This window comes from Thalassophryne amazonica, chromosome 1, assembly GCF_902500255.1.
Source record: "Thalassophryne amazonica chromosome 1, fThaAma1.1, whole genome shotgun sequence".
Lineage (NCBI taxonomy): Eukaryota > Metazoa > Chordata > Actinopteri > Batrachoidiformes > Batrachoididae > Thalassophryne > Thalassophryne amazonica.
The window spans coordinates 138,724,638-138,741,286 of record NC_047103.1 but is presented as its reverse complement, the minus strand read 5'-3'; the positions used below and the strand labels follow the sequence as shown (position 1 = coordinate 138,741,286).

Here is a 16,649-nt window from a genome sequence, read left to right as displayed (position 1 = left end):
AAACCACCGCAGCGCAATGCCTTTAATACCTATGACATGCTCTAATCTCTGTAATAAAATTTTATGGTCAACAGTATCAAAAGCAGCACTGAGGTCCAACAGAACAAGCACAGAGATAAGTCCACTGTCCGAAGCCATAAGAAGATCATTTGTAACCTTCACTAATGCTGTTTCTGTACTATGATGAATTCTAAAACCTGACTGAAACTCTTCAAATAGACCATTCCTCTGCAGGTGATCAGTTAGCTGTTTTACAACTACCCTCTCAAGAATCTTTGAGAGAAAAGGAAGGTTGGAGATTGGCCTATAATTAGCTAAGATAGCTGGGTCAAGTGATGGCTTTTTAAGTAATGGTTTAATTACTGCCACCTTAAAGGCCTGTGGTACATAACCAACTAACAAAGATAGATTGATCATATTTAAGATTGAAGCATTAAATAATGGTAGGACTTCCTTGAGCAGCCTGGCAGGAATGGGGTCTAATAAGCATGTTGATGGTTTGGATGAAGTAACTAATGAAAATAACTCAGACAGAACAATCGGAGAGAAAGAGTCTAACCAAATACCGGCATCACTGAAAGCAGCCAAAGATAACGATACATCTTTGGGATGGTTATGAGTAATTTTTTCTCTAATAGTCAAAATTTTGTTAGCAAAGAAAGTCATGAAGTCATTACTAGTTAAAGTTAATGGAATACTCAGCTCAATAGAGCTCTGACTCTTTGTCAGCCTGGCTACAGTGCTGAAAAGAAACCTGGGGTTGTTCTTATTTTCTTCAATTAGTGATGAGTAGAAAGATGTCCTAGCTTCACGAAGGGCTTTCTTATAGAGCAACAAACTCTTTTTCCAGGCTAAGTGAAGATCTTCTAAATTAGTGAGACGCCATTTCCTCTCCAACTTACTGGGTTATCTGCTTTAAGCTACGAGTTTGTGAGTTATACCACGGAGTCAGACACTTCTGATTTAAAGCTCTCTTTTTCAGAGGAGCTACAGCATCCAAAGTTGTCTTCAATGAGGATGTAAAACTATTGACAAGATACTCTAACTCCCTTACAGAGTTTAGGTAGCTACTCTGCTCTGTGTTGGTATATGACATTAGAGAACATAAAGAAGGAATCATATCCTTAAACCTAGTTACAGCGCTTTCTGAAAGACTTCTAGTGTAATGAAACTTATTCCCCACTGCAGGGTAGTCCATCAGGGTAAATGTAAATGTTATTAAAAAATGATCAGACAAAAGGGAGTTTTCAGGGAATACTGTTAAGTCTTCTATTTCCATACCATAAGTCAGAACAAGATCTAAAATATGACCAAAGTGGTGGGTGGACTCATTTACCCCCCGAGCAAAGCCGATAGAGTCCAACAATAGATTAAATGCAGTGTTGAGGCCGCCATTCTCAGCATCCGCGTGGATGTCAAAATCGCCCACCACAACCATCCCATCTGAGCTAAGCACCAAGTCAGACAAAAGGTCCGAAAATCCACAGAGAAACTCACAGCAACGACCAGGTGGACGATAGACAACAACAAACAAAACTGGTCCCTGGGACCTCCAATCTGGATGGACAAGACTAAGAGACAAGCTTTCAAATGAATTAAAGCTCTGTCTAGGTTTTTGATTAATTAATAAGCTGGAATGGAAGATTGCTGCTAATCCTCCGCCCCGGTCCGTGCTACGAGCATTCTGACAGTTAGTGTGACTCGGGGGTGTTGACTCATTTAAACTAACATATTCATCCTGCTGTAACCAAGTTTCTGTTAGGCAGAATAAATCAATACGTTGATCAATTATTATATCATTTACCAACAGGGACTTAGAAGAAAGAGACCTAATGTTTAATAGACCACATTTAACTGTTTTAGTCTGTGGTGCAATTGAAGGTGCTATATTATTTTTTCTTTTTGAATTTTTATGCTTAAATAGATTTTTGCTAGTTATTGGTGGTCTGGGAGCAGGCACCGTCTCTACGGGGATGGAGTAATAGGGGGATGGCAGGGGGAGAGAAGCTGCAGAGAGGTGTATAAGACCACAGCTCTGCCTCCTGGTCCCAACGCTAGACAGTCACAGTTTGGAGGATCCCAAAAAATTGGCCAGATTTCTAGAAATGAGAGCTGCTCCCTCTAAAGTGGGATGGATGCCGTCTCTCCTAACAAGACCAGGTTTTCCCCAGAAGCTTTGCCAATTATCAATGAAGCCCACCTCATTTTTTGGACACCACTCAGACAGCCAGCAATTCAAGGAGAACATGCGGCTAAACATGTCACTCCCGGTCTGATTGGGGAGGGGCCCAGAGAAAACAACAGAGTCCGACATTGTTTTTGCAAAGTTCCACACCGATTCAATGTTAATTTTAGTGACCTCCGATTGGCGTAACCGAGTGTCATTACTGCCGACGTGAATTACAATCTTACCAAATTTACGCTTAGCCTTAGCCAGCAATTTCAAATGTCCTTCAATGTCGCCTGCTCTGGCCCCCGGAAGACAATTGACAATGGTTGCTGGTGTCGCTAACTTCACATTTCTCAAAACAGAGTCGCCAATAACCAGAGTTTGATCCTCGGCGAGTGTATCGTCGAGTGGGGAAAAACGGTTAGAGATGTGAACGGGTTGACGGTGTACACGGGGCTTCTGTTTAGGGCTACGCTTCCTCCTCACAGTCACCCAGTCAGCCTGCCTTCCCGACTGCACGGGGTCTGCCAGGGGGGAACTAACGGCGGCTAAGCTACCTTGGTCCGCACCGACTACAGGGGCCTGGCTAGCTGTAGAATTTTCCACGGTGCGGAGCCGAGCCTCCAATTCGCCCAGCCTGGCCTCCAAAGCTACGAATAAGCTGCACTTATTACATGTACCGTTACTGCTAAAAGAGGCCGAGGAATAACTAAACATTTCACACCCAGAGCAGAAAAGTACGGGAGAGACAGGAGAAGCCGCCATGCTAAAACGGCTAAGAGCTAGTAGCTACGCTAAGCTAGCGGATTCCCAAACAGGGAATCCGACACTAGACAGACTGTGGAGCAGCACAGGTAACGCACGACAACAGTGCTAAAATAAAATAAAAATAAAATAAAATAAAATAAAATAAAATAAAATAAAATAAAATAAAAATTAATACCTTAATTGTCAGGTTCCTTGTGTAATTTCCTTAAAGTTTTTTTTTTTTTTTTTAGATTGAAAAAAAAAAAAAAAAAAAAAAATATATATATATATATATATATATATATATATATATATATATATATATATATATATATATACGAGGTCTATTAGAAAAGTATCCGACCTTATTATTTTTTCAAAAACCATATGGATTTGAATCACGTGTGATTACATCAGACATGCTTGAACCCTCGTGGGCATGCGAGAGTTTTTTCACGCCTGTCGGTCACGTCATTCGCCTGTGGGCAGTCTTTGAGTGAGGAGTCGTCCACCCGCTCGTCGATTTTTTTCATTGTTTAGGAATGGCTCAGAGACTGTTGCTTTGTTTGATAAAATTTTTTTCAAAACTGTAAGGCACAACTGAGTGGACACCATTCAATAAATTCAGCTGGTTTTCGGTAAAAATTTTAACGGCTGATGAGAGATTTTGGTCTGGTAGTGTCGCTTTAAGGACGGTCCACGGCGCCTGACGGCGATCTGCGCTTCGAGGCGGCAGCGTCTCGCCGTTTCAAGTTGAAAACTTCCACATTTCAGGCTCTGTTGACCCAGTAAGTCGTCAGAGAACAGAGAACTTTCAGAAGAAGTCGGCATGAGGAGTTTATTCGGACATTCCATTGTTAACGGCCATTTTGTAATGAAAGAACGTGCGGGCAGAGTCGCATGTCGGGCTGGACCCGACCGCGGGGGGTCGCGGCAGGAAAAACACCTCCGTTGGAAATCTTAACGGGCAAGTTGGAACATGCCCAAGCTGTTAAACAATTTCTCAGTTACTCACTTGTTGAAAGCCATTAAAAGCCGCCTGAATTCTACAAATGGTTTTCAACACGGAGGTGTTTTTCCTGTCGCGGCGCACACAGATTTGCCGAGTCGTCATGGAAACGACTCGGCGAATTTGCGCGTACGTCTTTCATTAAAAAAATGTCCTTAAACAGTGGAATGTCCGCATAAATTCCTCATGCCGGCCTCTTCTGAATCTTCTCTGTTCTCTCACGATGTCCTGGGTGAATTAAGCCTTAAATTAGGATGTTTTAAGCTCGAAACAGGCCGACGACAGCGCCTGGAAGCGCTGCAGGACGTCCCGCTCCGTGGGAAGTCCTTACACCGACAGAAACACCCCATAATCTCTCATCAGCCGTTAAACTTTTCACAGAAAACCAGCTTAATTTCTCGAATAGTGTCCACTCGGATATTCCTCACAGGTCCAGAAAAAATTTTGATAAAGCAACGCGCGCCGTCTCGAGCAGCGTGTGAAACAAAGGAATTCAGCCGAGAAGGCGGGACCACATCTCACTCAAGGCCTGCCCACAGGGAAATGACGTCACCGACGCGTGAAAAAACTCACGCATGCGCACGAGGGTTCAAGCATGATTGGTGTAATCGCATGTCATTCAAATCCATATAGTTAAAAAACAAATAAAAGGGTCGGTTTATTATCTAAGAGACCTCGTATATATATATATATATATATATATATATATATATATATATATATATATTCTTAGAAAGCTTATGAAATGAGGAATTTAAAAAAAGTTTTTCCTTTTTTCTCAAATGGTTGTTATGGCGGCCTTGGATTTCTCAAAACGGAAACCTTCAAACCTTTGTTCGCCAAGGACATAATAAAATCATCTCCATTTATGTATTTGTCTGTCTGTTTGTTAGCAGGATTACGTCAGAATTACTGAACAAATTTTGACGCAAATTTTCACCACAGATAGATATTAGGCCATAGAAGAACCCATTAAATTTTGGAGGTGATCTGGATCCAGATTCAGGATCAAGTTTCACTTTATACACGCTTTGAAGGATTACTGTTAGCAGGATTACGTCAAAACTACTGCACAAATTTTGACAAAACTATCAACACAGTTACATATTAGGCCATGGAAGACTCCATTACATTTTGGAGGTGATCTAGATCTGGATCTGGATTGTGGATCAAGATTCACTTTATATAGGCTTTGAAGGATTATTTCAAAACTGCTTCATGGAGTCTCACCAAATTTTCACCACAGATAGATATTAGTGCATGGAAGATTCCACTGAATTTTGGATGTGATCTGTGATCCAGATCCAGATTGGCGGATGTCAGAACTCTCTGATTGCTCTTGTTTAGAGTTCTGGTTAACCTAGGATTAGGATTGAAGTGACTAAATAATAATTTTGGAGGGCAAGGATCAAGAGATACTAATTACAAATGACTAAAGCTGATGAGTAATTTTTTTATTGCGTGTAGCTGACGTCAGCAGTGTTAGTCACGTGGGTGGGTACCTTTTCCTTACTAATCAGATCCAGATATTTTGTAACTATTATTTAAATACAAACAAAACATATATTCAGTCCTTCTTGGAATTTGTAATAAAGCTCATCAACCCTTAAAGCAAGAATGGTACTACTGTTTATTAACTTCATATCAGAAATTTGACCCACAAATAACCAGAAGTCAAAAAGTGAAATGTTAGTTTCCAAAGCATAAGCAATTTTGTAATTCCAAGATGGCAGCCATAACAACTTTTGAAAAAAAAATGGAAACATTGTTTTTGGGTTCCTCTTTTCATAAGTGTTCTAAAAATGTATAGTTTACCAAATCTACAAAAAAAAAAAAAGTAAATTAAATTAGACAATCAACCTAAATAATTCCTGTGACCAGTCTTGTGAGCACCTCATACCACTGTTTGAACTTTCTGACAAGAGTTTGAAGACATGGAAGTTGCAATGAAACAGCCAACTCAGCCCCTTTTAATGTTAAAATCAAGCCATCAGCATTGTTGTGGAACATTTAGACAGATCCAAGGGTATTGATGTAGCTGTATCTGTTACTTTAAAATTGGATTTACGATTCGTATCGGACAATTGTTACACCTCTGCTCAATCAAAATTCTAAAGTCTCTAGAACCTGTGCGCAGTACTGTATTATTCTGGTTTCCAATTACTGAATAAAAGGAGATATCTTTCTTTGTACCATTATTACAAACAACCTATTTAAGTTGAAGTTAAGAGGTTAAAGTTAAGAGGATTTTGAATTATTTACTGATGCCTTACAAAGTTTCTCATTCTTAACCGGTCCCACATGTGCTCATTTTGAGTTATAGTGGATGTACTCTGTACCCCTCTCCCCACCTCTGTGCTGGATGGTGCACAGTGGACCCCCAAGCTAGACATCTGCAATACTGCAGCTGTCACTCAAACCGTGCTATTTGAGGAAAATCACATGGCTCCTCTGTTTCTTCAGGGTAAGACGATAATAGCAAAAGTGGCTGATGTTTGGGGGGAAAACAACCTGAAATACAGCTAATTAAAATTTCCTGCATCGTGAATGTTAGAAATATTTCATAAAAAAGAGTCATTATTATTAAGTTTTGGTTCCATGGTGCTCAACATAGGCACTTTGCACTGAAAATTGTTCAATACTTTGGGGAGATGTTCAAAACACATATATAGATACATATATTAGTTTAACGATTTCTTTTAGTAAGACAATATTAACAACAAAACAAACAAAATGTCATGCAATGAGTATGAATGGATAGTTTAAGATTTTTAAGCATCTTTGCCTGTGATCTTTGACTTAACAAATACTTCAAAAACAGCAATATGACTGTCATTAGCATTCAAATGAATTTGTAGCGTATGTGTTTATTGCAGAAGAAATTTCAACACTTGATTTTATTTTACTTTTTAGCATAGTTTCAATACCACAAGCTTTGACCTGTGACTGAGAAAAGAGATGAAAGCCAGTATGACCTTGAGTCTCGATACTTTCCTATTTTATGTATAGACAATTAACGTTAACTAACGTGAAAAGAGTAGCTTAATTATGCCCACTGCAAAAATGTTTGGGTCGGTTTATATGCTGGGTGTGCATCACTCCCTTATAAAACAATACGATGCATACAGTGCAACCGGAAAGTATTTACAGCACTTCACTTTTTTCAGATATTATGTTGCACCCTTATTCCAAAATGGAGTAAATTCATTTTTTTTCCCTTTAAAAATCTACTCACAACACCCCATAATGATGAAAAGAAAAAAAGTTTAACACTGCAGTATGATCTTTTGTACATGTTCCTCCAAATTTCATGTCCATACACAATGCACATTCAGAAATGCACATGAAGGTTAGGATAACAATAATTACTACAAGACAATTTACCAATATTTTAGCTCTGATCATCCATCATCTTGTTGTCAGTCATATCATCACGTGTATGAATTCACTTTTTGTGCATTATGTTTTTATACATCTTACAACATTTTCGTTTTTCTTTTTTTGTGAGAAGAGGCTGTTTCATTATTATTATCTTAAAGTTTGGCCTAGAGGGAAAAAAAAGAAAAAAATGTTAGTTACACCAGTATGGCTTTGAGTGTTTCTATTATGCTAATATCTATACAAAGGCAAGTATTTTTAAGAAACCGGCCCCTTTAACATAAGACCCCAAAGTACAACCCCTGGCAAAAATTATGGAATCACCGGCCTCAGAAGATGTTCATTCTGTTGTTTAATTTTGTAGAAAAAAAGCAGATCACAGACATGACACAAAACTAAAGTCATTTCAAATGGCAACTTTCTGGCTTTAAGAAACACTATAAGAAAGATGTGATTTGATGCAGGTGTTAGTTTTGGGGATGAAAATTTACAGGGTGATTCCATAATTTATTCCTCAGAATTGAGTGAGTCCATATTTTTTTCCTCTGCTTGGTCTAAAAAAGTAACCGTTACTGACTGCCACAATCTTTTTTTCTTGATTTCTTATAGTGTTTCTTAAAGCCAGAAAGTTGCCATTTGAAATGACTTTAGTTTTGTGTCATGTCTGTGATCTGCTTTTTTTCTACAAAATTAAACAACTGAATGAACATCCTCCGATGCCGGTGATTCCATAATTTTTGCCAGGGGTTGTAGTTGTTGGATAAAATGATGTCCCCAAATGTGGGCATTGGGTCTCAGGAGATTAACCAAGAGCAACACAATTGTTGGGGAATTTTGGCAGTTTTACGTGGCAAAAAAAAAGAAAGAAAGAAAATGCATCATGACCTTATTGTGTAATATTTTTTGTCAAATATGATACAAATATCTTTGTTAAAGAGAGCACAGACATGAACAGTCAGACTGATATAGGCCAATGGGTGTGTTAAAATGCCTCCAGCCAAATGTTGGGTTAAAACAGTCACAGCCAGTTTAACAGAATGATGTATGACACAATGGATTGTTGGCCTTGAAAATTTGTCTGATTCCCAGTAGACAGGACTACTACATGACACCATTCAGTGAAACCACTTAATCTGTCCACACTGACGACAACATCCAGCAACTGAGAAACATGAGCGCTGCACTGGTCCGACACACTGGCTCATTTATATTTATACACCGATGTGGCCCATACCCTCAGTGGTACGAGCTATTCCAGCAGCAGCATTAAGTGTGTGAGATTGTATGTATTTGATATGCATGGCAGTATTCCTGCTCATACATTGCACCCAGAGGGCCTGGGGACCAATGAATAAGGTCATGACGGAGTTAGAAGAGAATGCAATGGAGAGAAATTGTTTATGCTTGTTGTATCAGGTTGCTGACATAAAGCTGAGTTGAGGGTGTCATGGAATGGAAAATGAATTCCCTGAAGGCATCAAGTAGGAAGTGTCTGAATATTATGTCTGAATATTATGCTTGCATACAATAACTGATACTGTAAATGTGTATATGGGGTAAATATTGACCCTGCATATGAACGTTTGGTTGACTTAATACATAGAAATTTCATCTTCACCAAACTGACATGAAAAATTTCTGACATGAGATTTGATCGGGTTTGGAGTAAACTTGGTGGAAACATTGTAGGTTCAGCCATGGACAAAGTTATGAGAGAGTGACAGAGAGAGACAGGGAGAGGGAGGCAGAGATATAGATGTTTCCCAATCCTGAACCATCGCTCCCTACTCTATAATTTCACATAATCAGGTGTGTTCTATCGTTCAGCCAGCTGTTGATTGGCTGAAATACATATCATTGAGCTGATCTGGTCTAAGTAGATCAAGGACAAATGGAAAACCTGTGACCCATTGCACTAAAGGAGGATAATTGTGCAATCATGGATTATCTGCGAACCATTACATTGATATGATGTATGGGACAAGCTTTGCTGAGGAGCCAGTGGTGCAAAGCTACCATCTGTCTGCATGACTGCGCATGTTAATTTCACCACGGGGCTTTGCGCCACGTCTTGACTCACACGTGTTACAGTTTCACAGGTGTACCGCCACAGTCAAACTCCCCACCTGCCATTGTCCCCGGAGCGGATCATGGCCAGCAGGGCCAGGCTCTTGACACCAGAAGCGTGAGCCCGCTCCCCCCTCCCACCCCCATCTCACTGGGTGTAGTGACTCCCCCCCTTCCCATAAAGAATATAAAATATTTCTGAGATAGGGTTTGGGAGCAACATTTCCTGAAGTAATTGATCCATAAACTGACATCTATAAACTACTTAAACAGAAAGAAAATATGCATCATGAATGATATTCACATTCGGTGGCTTATGTGTTGCGAGACCTGCATTCACGTTTTGTGAGATATTTCATTCACAGTTTGCGTAAATTTTCATTAATGGTTTGTGGATAATTCACGATTTGCAGCAGCTTCCCATTTTGAGGTTAACAAGTTCATCCCTTATCTCAGTCAGCAGTCACTTTAAATGGAAACCAATAGTTATTCCACTCCCCACTACACAGTGTTATCACATTCAACTAGACCCACTCTCATTATTTAAACAATGATCATTAATTCCAGTCATTTTAGATAAATGATTTTTAGATGATGTTACAATCATTAGATAATTTACACAATCCAATAACTACATATAAAATACACATTCCATATAAATAGAAATACAGTGTGTTTGTATATTTTCAATTCAATTTATTTCATTTATATAGCACCAAATCAAGGCGCTTCACACAAGTAAGGTCTAACCTTCCTAATATCTATATATATATTTACACAGTAGTGTTCAGAATAATAGTAGAGCTATGTGACTAAAAAGATTAATCCAGGTTTTGAGTATATTTCTTATTGTTACATGGGAAACAAGATACCAATAGATTCAGTTAATTCTCACAAATCCAACAAGACCAAGCATTCATGATATGCACACTCTAAAGGCTATGAAATTGGGCTATTAGTAAAAAAAAAGTAGAAAAGGGGGTGTTCACAATAATAGTAGCATCTGCTGTTGACGCTACAAACTCAGAACTATTATGTTCAAACTGCTTTTTTTTTTTTAGCAATCCTGTGAATCACTAAACTAGTATTTAGTTGTATAACCACAGTTTTTCATGATTTCTTCACATCAGTGAGGCATTAATTTTGTTGGTTTGGAACCAAGATTTTGCTCTTTTACTTGTGTGCTTGGGGTCATTGTCTTGTTGAAACACCCATTTCAAGGGCATGTCCTCTTCAGCATAAGGCAACATGACCATTTCAAGTATGTTAACATATCCAAACTGATCCATGATACCTGGTATTCGTTATATAGGCCCAACAGCATAGTAGGAGAAACATGCCCATATCATGATGCTTGCACCACCATGCTTCACTGTCTTCACTGTGAATTGTGGCTTGAATTCAGAGTTTGGGGGTCTTCTCACAAACTGTCTGCAGCCCTTGGACCCAAAAAAAACAATTTTACTCTCATCAGTCCACAAAATATTCCTGCATTTCTCTTTAGGCCAGTTGATGTGTTCTTTGGCAAATTGGAACCTCTTCTGCACGTGTTTTATTTAACAGAGGGACTTTACAGGGGATTCTTGCAAATAAATTAGCTTCACACAGGTGTCTTCTACCTGTCACAGCACTTACAGGTAACTCCAGACTGTCTTTGATCATCCTGGAGCTGATCAATGGGTGAGCCTTTGCCATTCTGGTTATTCTTCTATTTTGCTGGTTGTTTTCCATTTTCTTCCATGCGTCTCTGTTTTTTTTTTTGTTTTTTTGTTTTTTCCATTTTAAAGCATTGGAGATCATGCTAGATGAACAGCCTATAATTTTTTGCACCTGCGTATACGTTTTCCCCTCTCCAATAAACTTTTTTAATCAAACTATGCTGTTCTTCTGAACAGTGTCTTGAACATCCCATTTTCCTCAGGCTTTCAAAGAGAAAAGCATGTTCAACAGGTGCTGGCTTCATCCTTAAATAGGGGACACCTGATTCACACCTGTTTGTTCCACAAAATTGACAAACTCACTGACTGAATGCCACACTACTATTATTGTGTACACCCCCTTTTCTACTTTTTTTTACTAATAGCCCAATTTCATAGCCTTAAGAGTGTGCATATCATGAATGCTTGGTCTTGTTGGATTTGTGAGAATTTACTGGTACCTTGTTTCCCATGTAATAATAGGAAGTATACTCAAAACCTGGATTAATCTTTTAGTCACATAGCACTAGTATTATTCTGAACACTACTGCATATATATATATACATATATATATATATATATATATAACCGTGCGCATGCGTGAGTTTTGTCACGCCTGTCGGTTGCGTCATTCGCCTGTGAGTACGCTTTGTGTGAGCAGTGGTCGACCCCTCTCATCGGATTTTTATTGCGAATAAATGTCTGAACAATTTGGAGCTTTGCTGCATCAAATTTTTTCAGAAACTGTGAGACACCTCCAGGTGGACACCATTCCGAAAATTCAGATGGCTTACAGGGATGATTTTATGGGGATTACACAGATTAAGGAGTGCTCCAGCCGGTTTAAAGACCGCCCACAGCGTCTGAGAGCGTGGCGAACTCCGAGCGCCGATCGACAGGCTGAAACCCCGCTGAAACAACCAGATAATTTCCAACATGAAGGCTTTGTTGATCCGGGATGTCGTCTGACTTCCACAAAAATGGCAAGACGTGGACATCAGCACTTTTTCAGCACATTCCACTGTTAGGAGTTTTTGTCATGGAAAAAGAAGCGGAGGGATGCGCCACGGAACCACTCATGGCACGGGACAAAACCACCTCCATGTTGGTCTCACAGGACAGCTTTCAGATGGCTTTCGGTGGCTTTTCAGTCGTGTGACTATCCGAGAAATTGTGCATGAGCTTGACATGCCACAACATGTCCTGTGAAGCTTCATCACGGCGTTGCTTTGCGCCATGCGGCTCCACCGCAACGCGCGGAATTCCTTTCCATGACAAAAACTCCTGTAACAGTGAAATGTGCCGTTCATTTCCACACTGGACGCTGTGTCGATCCGGGACGTCGTCTGACTTCCACAGGAATTGCGGAAGACGTGGACATCTGCACTTTTTGGCACATTGAGACAGACGTGCGGAGGAATTCAGCGCGTTGTGTTGGAGCCGCATGGCACAAAGCAATGTCGTGATGAAGCCTCACAGGACATGTTCTGGCATGTCCAGCTCATGCACAATTTCTCGGATAGTCACATGACTGAAAAGCCACCAAAAGCCATCTGAAATCCGTCCTGTGAGACCAACACGGAGGTGCTTTTGTCCCGCGCCATGAGTGGCACGGTGGCACATCCCTCCGCTTCTCTTTCCATGAAAAAAAACTCCTGTAACAGCGGAATTTGCCGAAAAAGTCTTGATGTCCACATCTTCTGCCATTTTTGTGGAAGTCAGATGACGTCCCGGATCAACAAAGCCTTCACGCTGGAAATGATCTGGTTGTTTCAGCGGGGTGTCAGCCTGTCGATCAGCGCTCGGAGTGCGCCTCGCTCTCAGACGCTGTGGGCGGTCTTTATACCGGCTGGAGCACTCCTTAATCTGTGTAATCCCCATAAAATCGTCCCTGAAAGCCATCTGAATTTTCGGAATGGTGTCCACCTGGAGGTCTCTCACAGTTTCTGGAAAAATTTGATGCAGCAAAGCTCCAAATCGTTCAGACATTTTTTCGCAATAAAAATCCGACAAGAGGGGTGGACCACTGCTCACACAAAGCCGACAGGCGTGAAAAAACTCACGCATGCGCACGAAGGTTCAAGCTTGGCTGATGGAATCACACGTGATTCAAATCCATATGTTTTTTGCAAAAAATAAAAAGGTCGGATAGTTTTCTAACAGACCACACATATATATATATATATATATATATATATATATATATATATATATATATATATATATATGTGTGTGTGTGTGTGTGTGTGTGTGTGTGTGTGATATCAAGCATATAGGCTCATGACACAGCAGGGGAGCAAACACAAGATAAGAAGAACTTTATTTATCCCAAAGGTGAATTCAGTTAAGTCAGTGAGCTCATCTGTTTATCAAAAACTTATACAGTTGATGGAGTTACATTTACAGTCTCACTTATAACTTCAACTGATTAATGTTCAAGTACAACTACATTTTCGTGTTAATTAACTATTTGGATTGTAATTGGTATAGTTTCAGCTTAGCAGTGAATGTGTATTTGTGCACTATGTATGCATTCAGGAGCTCTGCAATACTTTGCTACGCTTTCTATCACTATTTAATCACTGTGGCAGTGTTACCTTTCTTTTTCATTTGCTCCTTAACATCATCATAAGACTCCGTGAGGTAGAGGTTGGCGATACCGGGAATTTTGGTATTGATCCAATGCCATTTAAATACAGGCCCAGTATCGCCAATATCGATACAGATACCAATACTTTTTCATATTTAAGCTTCATAGATCCAAAGGCTCCAAAAGACCTAGAATAAAAATTTCACCAAGCATTGTACGTGAAAACAAAATACTTTATCACAATCAACATTTTTGTTTAAAAAAATCCCTCAACACAACTTAAAACAAAATCTCCTGAGGTAGAGGGCTGACTCAAGGAGAGCGCTGAGTGGGCAGGCCAGGCTGGCCTACCTGCATGGCTGTTGGCTGGTGCTGCTGAACCACGTGACGGCACAACAACAAAAGACCAGAGGCGGGAGGGTGCAGTTTCCGTTGCTCCGTGTTGTGTGACACAGCGCAGCGCTACTCTTTCAGATAGAGAGTAGACTTTGATGAATCTGTGTGTGCAGCAGTCAGTGCGTGCGGGAGAGAGAAAAAGCTTGAGTATCAATCTTTTTACACGAGGATCGTTTAATATCAATACCAGCGTTGGTATCGATATTATTGATACTATGATCCACCCACCTCTACCGTGAGGACTTCCGCCTCCTGCCAGGTAGAAGTACACCACTGTAGTTGCCATGGTGGATCGATGAATCTGTGAGGAATCCGCATGCGTGAACTTATCCATGATTGGTGTCACCTGGCTCATAGTATCTGGGTCTGCTCATCCTGGCTTGGTCTCTGAGCAATCGATTGAGCCTGAATGCTTCTGTTTTGGATACGATGAACCCAGCTCAGTAATTTTTCCTGGATGTCTGAATCTTAAGTTTTGTGCAATGGGGCCCTGAAGTACTTTGGGTCCCAAGTACCAGGATTAGGAAACATTAATATAAAGGATATGTGGAATGCCTGTTTGGAGAAATTGGTTAAAGATGCACGTGTAGTTACTATGGAAAACTAGATTAAGTAACTGTAATGTTCCATTCTTAGTGTGGTGGAGGCAGTGTTGTAGGGTGGGCACATATAGCAGCAGGGTCACTGATGTGTATTGATGATGTTTCCCATGTCCATGTTTGTTCAGGGTTCAAGATTTGTCACAGGTTTTACACCGGATGGCCTTCTTGATGCAACTCCAGTTCTACATGGACACACACACAGCTCCTGATATTCCCAAGTAGCGTCCCAGCCAAGTACTAATCAGGACCTACTCTGCTTCACTTCTGAGATCTGAAGGGATCAGGTGTACACAAAGCAGAATGGCTGCCTAACTGCTGATAAAAGTAGCATAATAAATTCTGAAGTGCACAGAGCTCTACTATCTGCTGACATTGAGCCAAATGCTGACAAACTGATGGGATGGCACTTCACAGTGCAGATGTATACTGACCCAAAACATACTGCCAAAGCAAGCCAAATACTTGTCAAGGCCAAGAAATGGAATATTCTTCAATGGCCAAATCAGTCTCCTGTCCTCAACCCATCAGGACAGTTTTTTCACTTACAGAAGACAAGACTGAAGGCAGACAGACCCACAAATAATCATCAAGGGAAGGAAGCTGCAGTAAAGGTCTCGCAAAGCATTTCAAAGGAGGAAACTTGCCATTTGTTGATGTCCATAACTGCAAAGTATTCTCAATAAACTACATTATTATTACAATCATCCAATTACATTTCACCTTTGAAAGTGGAGGTTCTATGGGTTAAAAATGGCTATTTCTCAGCTGTTAATGCAATATTTTTGTTAAACCTGTTGAAATAATGTTGAAAATCTACATTTGTTTCATTCGACAGAACACTTTGCTGTTTGCTAAAGACATATATTCATATTTCATTACTTGAAATAGCCATGACAATCGCCAAAGACATGAGGAAAAGCTCAAAATATTGACGTCATCATGATCGCTCATATAGCAAACACTTTAACAATCAGAAAGAAAAAGCTCAATCCGGATGGAATATTTCCCATTCCGCTCATAAAATGTGCAGTTTCTGATGAAAGATCACTTGAATCAGTTACTTTTTCCATTACTGAAAACTCTGTACTGGAGATGCCGAGAATGATTACAGTAACAACAAGCTCATATGTGGACACAACATCTGCAACTTCCATGATAATTTAACCGTTCTGAACAAAACAGCGTAGTTTCTGAAGAAGAAAGCAGAAAAAAACATGGCGGACAAAGAACAGAAGAAGTGATCATAAGAGCCCCTTCACACATGCGAAGTTTGGTCGAATACGGCGAAACAGTGTGAAACAGTTTGAATTCCGCACCACAAAACATTGCGCTGATGGGCAGGTGTGCACAATCCCAGTGAGAGGGTTCGTGCATGCGACAGTGTCTTTCGAGCAGGAACAGTGCGAGGTGCACCACATCACGCCGCTGATGTGAAAGAAATAAAAAATAAAAACCAGCTGGCACCTGTGGAACCACACTGTGACACTTATGTGGAATAAATAAAGCATAAAAACCAGCTGGTACCTGTGGAACCACATTGCACCGCTTATGTGGAATAAATAAAGCATAAAAAACAGCTGGTACCTGTAGAACCACATCGCGCCACTTATGTGGAATAAATACAGCATAAGAACCAGCTGGTACCTGTAGAACCACATTGTGCCACTGATGGAATAAAAAAAGAAAGTAAAAACATACCACCCACAGGATTCATACATGCACTGTACTGATTGCCAGCCCAAAACATTACCACTGAGCTACCATCACTGGCCTGTAAATAGTGCTGGGAAAATGCCTGAAATCAAAGAGATGGATGTATTTTTAAAAAATAAATAAAACCATACACCATAAAAAACACAACACTTTATATTGAATCCCTCTTATCAAGTGGGCAATACAAATATGATCCATCCTGTTCCTCCGTAGATGACCCATGGTCACAGACATACAGTCATGAAATGACATGAATGAGAAACAGTTCGCTCTTCTCAT

At 40.2% G+C, this 16,649-nt stretch overlaps 1 protein-coding gene and 1 pseudogene across 2 annotated transcripts in view; one reads left to right on the top strand and one right to left on the bottom strand.

The window, feature by feature from the left end:
• Positions 1–16,649, top strand: part of LOC117514902 (interleukin-1 receptor accessory protein-like 1) — a 1,012,041-nt gene that overhangs the window by 295,986 nt on the left and 699,406 nt on the right. The window lies entirely within an intron of this gene.
• Positions 14,851–14,969, bottom strand: LOC117521174 (annotated as a pseudogene).